This window comes from Apis florea, unplaced genomic scaffold, assembly GCF_048593485.1.
Source record: "Apis florea isolate Af1SG1 unplaced genomic scaffold, ASM4859348v1 contig_24_pilon, whole genome shotgun sequence".
Classification (NCBI taxonomy): Eukaryota; Metazoa; Arthropoda; class Insecta; order Hymenoptera; family Apidae; genus Apis; species Apis florea.
In genome coordinates, this window is record NW_028256597.1 from 44,001 (window position 1) to 50,000 (window position 6,000).

General features: G+C 41.1%; 1 protein-coding gene across 3 annotated transcripts in view; it reads right to left on the reverse strand.

Moving 5' to 3' along the window:
* LOC100870530 (neurotrimin) overlaps positions 1-6,000 on the reverse strand; it is a 191,639-nt gene that overhangs the window by 16,769 nt on the left and 168,870 nt on the right. The gene's annotated exons all lie outside the window — the stretch shown is intronic.

The following is a 6,000-nucleotide window of genomic DNA, read 5'->3' on the forward strand; positions in this document are numbered from 1 at the left end:
ACCGTAATAATTCTAACCCGATTCGTGTTACACGCCTTCCCATCTTTGCTTGGGCCGAGACATTGCGTTTCACGTTTGATATCGTTCCCGTATTGTACGTTTCTATCATCTCTCTCTCTCTCTCTCTCCTTCTCTGCAACGAGGTCAGCAACGAGGTGTTTTGTGGAAATAAAATTGCAACCTGTTTTCAGTTTACGAAGCATAAATTCAGATTTATCTGTAGGGATGATCTGTTACGGCGGATCATAAACATCCGTGGCTACGTGATTTGTTGCGCGATATTGGCCGGTGTATTGTTGCTGGCGCGTTTAACATTATCCCATTAACGGCAAAAAGGGGCCCGCCAACGATCGATGATATCGTCGATATCTGATAAATAATCGCGATAATACCGTTTGATCGTGCATGCAGGCTGAGAAAAATAATAATAATTATTATTCTACGCTATACTGCACCGTTTAATATCTAGTGAATTTAACGAGATACACGAGAGAATGTATTTTCAAAACGTTTCGACACGATGATGTAAATATCATTGTTAATTGAATTCGCGTTTGGAGGAAAGTTTATTCGATTTCGTTTCGAAATTTTACGTATCTGGCCAGCGAGAAAAATGAAGTTCTCAGAGTTTATCGGTGAATTAGTTCACCACTGTGCCATCCGACGTGGGTCATGCAAGGAGCGCCTCTTGTTTCTCGCGTGACCACGCGTGTTTGCGTTTTGAACCTAGGGAGAATTATTAATTAATATACGGGGATACGCTTTCTTTCGACGATGGTAAAATTGCAACGCCTTTTAACTTCGTAATCTGCCCGATCGAAACACGAGCGGAGATTTATTCGACGTTGATGACGACGGGGAAGGGAGGCGATCGTGTCGAGGCACGAGCCGGATAGATTATGACGTTACGAGAGAATTCAGGGAAGTTTACGAAATTTGTATATCGCGCATCTATATATTTTTAGCAAAATTCAAATTAGAAATTTCATCTCGAGAGTGTATATTTCTCGTGCATTAAAGGGTTAGTTTCTCGTAAGATACTTTGTCGTAGGAGGGAGTTTTAGAAGGAAAAATTAACCTCTGGCTGTTCTTGGTATTCTTCGAATTTAGAAGTGCATTTCAATCTCTAAATAATCTTTATAGAGGAAGAGTAGACATAATACACGAAGCAACAATTCTTTGTGTCCAACATTCTTTGTGAACTTTGAACATCCAACCTCATTTATCATCCTCCATAATAAGTTAACTTTGCTTCTATCTAAAAAATATTGCATCTCCATTCGAAGATTCGATAAAGATCATTTGTTACTCGGTATTTGTTTTCTACTAAAAAACTTTATTGTAGAAGTGTAGTTTAACGGTTGAAAAGTAGTCGATTCTCTAAATATCTTCTTAGAGAAAAACTAGACACAATAGTGAAGCAACATTTTTCCTGAATTTTGAACATCCAACTTGATTCCTCCATCATCCTCCATAATAAGCTAACTTTACTTCTATCTAAATATTGCTTCTTCGCTCGAAGATTCGATAAAAATCCTCCCCAATCATTTATCTGATAGAAAATTTTATTGTAGAAGTGTATTTCGATAATTGAAAACTCACTTCTCTCTAAAAGATATTCTCTCTCAAAATCTTGACATTTCCGTCTCGTTTACGTAAATCCTCCTCGATCGTTCATAGATCAGATATATCTGCTCTTCGTTATCATATGCGTCTAATATCGCATATAATCATAAGCACGAGCTTCGAAAAAGCGAGAGTGGACGAGAGAATCCGTAAAATGACGAACGGTGAAATCAATCGGTGCTCCATTCGGTGGCCGGAAATTCGCGTTCGCGTGTACGTGCAGGTCCCCGTATTTTCGAGGCGATAAATCCATCCCTCTCCCATTCCCATTCCGCTTACGGGGCGAGTTTCACCGGTTGTCGTAACACTTAACGCAACAATAACGTGTCCCCCTCTCCCCCTTCACCCCAACCCAAGTTACACCCTCGACACGGCTAAGTATATCTGTTCCACCATAAATTCTGCTATATCGTATGCGCATTCGTTCATACGGTGGGGGGAGGGGTGAGATGCATGGCGAAGGACGGTGTCCATTTGCGTGCGCGAACGGGCCTTCGCGATACGCGTAATAAAGTGGGGGACGGACAACGTGGAGGAGGAAATGGAATAGAAAGAGATGTTATGGATTCGGGTGGATTTTTCGATATCGTTCAATTTTTAGAGATTTAGATTAATTAAAATAATTACTTCGTTGGATTATCCGGGAAGGCAAGTGCATTTGGAACGGATAAATTTGGCTATCGTGCAAAATAATTCTAATTTAACACGAAAACCTGAAAAACAAAATAAATTAATTCTTCTCTTCTAAAAAATAATTATGCAACAATTATAGACTGGATTTGAAGTTGTTCGTGCTAGTTACATCGAGCATCGTTTTTTCGATTGTTATAAAAAGAATTGGGAGAGAAATTGCGTGGTGCATTCATCGTTCTTATTAAGATGCAGCTCGACGACACAGTGTTCCCAACTGATTGTATCCTAGTCCATACATTTAACTTCTAGTTGGAACAGTTAAAAACCAGCTGTTTCAACTCCGGGATCCGTGCCTGTTCCCCATCCGAGGGGACTCTACTCTTCAGACCGCAAACGCACTCGCGATTCACTTTCGTTGACAACAGGAACAGGGATTGCATTTATGTTGCCGTTTGCGGTGGTCCATGATGCGCTCGACGACTGACTTCGTTTCCATGTACTGGAGAACCTTGTTCACAGAAATTTTTTTTCTTTTTTTCTTTTTTTTAGATTTCGTACAAGAGTCGAGAAATTCGTTGGTTTGGGTTTCTTCCTTTTCTTTCTTCCTTTTTTTTTTTTTTTTAATCTTTTTTCAATCAATAGCCGCGATTAAATCAAGCGGATGCACGATTTAAATTCTCAGCTCGGTGAAAAGATTCCATAATCTCTCCCTATTATACATTTCAGGGTAAACGATGCGAGAAGCAGATTTTTCTTCAAAAGAATTTTTTTTCTACGTTTCTGAAAAGAAAAAAAAAAAAAAAACGATCTTCCATTACATTTTACGCTAATCGATGGAATCCCTTCTCGATAATTTTTAATCCGTGACTCGTACAAATAATATTAATCCTCCTAGAAGGAGCAATCTCCTTGGAAGCTCATCCAAAGTGAAAGCACACCTCGATGCACGTGCACAAACACACGTACACCGAAAGGAAAGCGCAGACCTTTCCATTCCACGGCATGCCCATTAAAGCCAACCTGACTTTCTCCACCGTTCTTTCTCTCCTCCCCCCCTCCCCTCCCCTCTTCCCCTCCTTCTTCCTTCCTTCCTTCCTTCCTTTCCCACCCCGAGCGTCGAATAAACGCGTCCCTCGCGAGTAATGTCTTACCGGATTCGCCTACATGCGAATCGAGCCGAAGCCCCTTGCAGGAGGAAAGGTGGAGGAGGAAGGGTTGGTCGAAGGGTCGATTTTATTCCGCCCTACGGCCGGAACTCGATTTGCGGTCGAGTACCCGTATGGGTGATGCTGAATTGGCGGGTCAAAGCCGCTCTGCTCCATCGATGCCCACCCAAACGTGTCCCTTCTTCTCCACACACGGGTACGTATACACACGATCTCTGGCAGAGGTGTGCAAGAGTTGCACCGGTTACCCTCTGACCTCACGATGTTTCCCAATGTGCGACAGATCAGAAGACCAGCTAACACTCGACGTGATCGAATTAGAGAGATTCAGAGAGAGAGAGAGAAAGAGAGAGAGAGAGAGAGAGGAAGGGAGACACGTCTGTGATGACGCGTGAAGAAACTTTCGTGTTTGATTTCTTCGCTGAAATGTTTGAACAGTTGTTTCGATTTGATGCTTTGAGGCTTGGATGAGAGAAGTGGGTATTATGGATTGATTTTGTTGAATTTTTGCTGCTTGTGATGTGCGATACGATGGTTTGACGATGTTCGCTCAAAGTTTGAACGTTGCATTTACAAAAAAATTTTTAATTTTCTCGTCTTTAATGTTACGAGAAAATTATGGTTTGACAATGTTTGCTGAAAAGTTTGAACGTTGTATTTAGATTTTTTGAAGCGACGGGAGGTTGATTATTTTTAATTTTTAATTTTCTTGCCTCTAATGATACGACGGTTTGACGACGTTTGCTTGAGAGTTTGAACATTGTGTTTGGGTTTCGGTCGGGAAGATTTTTCCCACTGGAAATGAAAAATTGAACGAGAATTAGAATATTAAGTTAGATTTTTGGAAGAAGATTATGGATGCGCATTACTAATTCACTTCTAATTAGGTGTATATCAGGAATATGGGAGGGATTGAAACGGACAAATAACTGCAAGCGCGCATACAACCTCGAGCTGTGTAACAAAGAAATACACGATGTTATTACACGTCGTTCGTTTATATTGTTAGAAGGCTTATTATAAAGACGTTATTTTGCTCTTATTGCAAACGTAATTAGCACTGCTCTAGATTAGATCCTTAGTCGAGCTTTGAGGAATCATCCTTATCAACTTAACGATCTAAATATAGGATGGTTATTCTCGTCCAGCCAGTAATCGCCCAGTCATCTAGTTCCATCTCCAAATGTTGCGAATAAATCTCGCGAGTGTATATAACGTTATTTTTCAAATGAACTGATAAAAAAAAAATAGGCCGTGCATACATTTATTCTAAAAAAGGAAGAAAAAATTGAATATGAAAACGTTGAATTTTTGGACGAAATATGGGGCGTATAGTTACGAAATAAATTCATCGTAACACGGCACGGAAAGCCGAGCAATAAATAGTTTTTCGTCGAAAGAGATTATCCCGACTGTATCAATCCGTTTCGTTTATCTCGTTCCCAGTTTTATTTTCACGGCGGTACAGTCACTTGATCAAAGATTCTTTGTATTTGTAAAATAGCTCTCGCTACGGATTAAAGCGGATTGAATTCAGTGGGAGAAGGTGGACGGAGATATGATAGGGAGTGCCGATCGATTCGATCTTCCTCTCTCGATATACGAGAACAAATGGCAAGAATCTTTTAAAAAAAGAGAGAAACGATCATGGAAAATTATTTTTCCCTCTCGATAAGAAATCCCTCCCCCTCCCCTCCCCCCATCCCACGTTCTCCGCTAAAATTGAATAATCCAACTTCGTCGCCACGATAAGAAGAAGAAGAAGAAGAAGAAGAAGAAGAAGAAGAAGAAGAAGAGAAAGCAGAGAAAGAAGAGAAAGAAAGAAAGAAAAAAAGCCAACGAAAGAGAGAAATATATCTTAAACAACAACCAACTTTAAAAACTTCTCCTCCTATATAATTAATCCTTCTCCCAGAAATTAATGCAACATTCTGTATGCACAACAGTTCTGAAAACCGGTTCTCGGATTTAATTAACCCGGATGGAATTTTCTTTGAAAAACGAAAATTCTCATCAACGGGACGTCTTTGAAACTCGTGTTGCATCCTCCTGTGAAACGCACTATCCCATTAATAGCGCACATATATACGCACACACACCTCCCCCATAATTTATAATCGTTAACGAGGAGATTTTTCCTCCGCCCATTTACCCCTTTTGTCTAGAGCGCCTGCACAACCTCCTCCCCCGCCAATCCTCCTCGCATCCTGCATCAATCTGAATCTGCCTCGTTTATCCTGTCCCGCGCCTCCGACGATTTTCCACGAAATTTTCCACCCTCCTCCTCTCCCCCCCCCCCCTTTTTAGAAAGGGGAACGTCCTTCCGACGCGCAGTGACGTTTCGCGGATTGAAAATTGGAGTTAAAATAAAAAAGAGGGGACACGCTCGTTGGTTGGACGAAACGAACGATCACCCGAGCGTCGCTTAATTTCGACGCGTAAATCGAAGCTGGAAGCTAGCTGGACGTGGCATGTACGAAAAATAAAAAGGATCCTTTTATTGAGTTCTGAACGATACTGTAACCCGTGCGCTCGACAACCACCGGCCACCGTCTAATAAATTTCCTGGAACGGA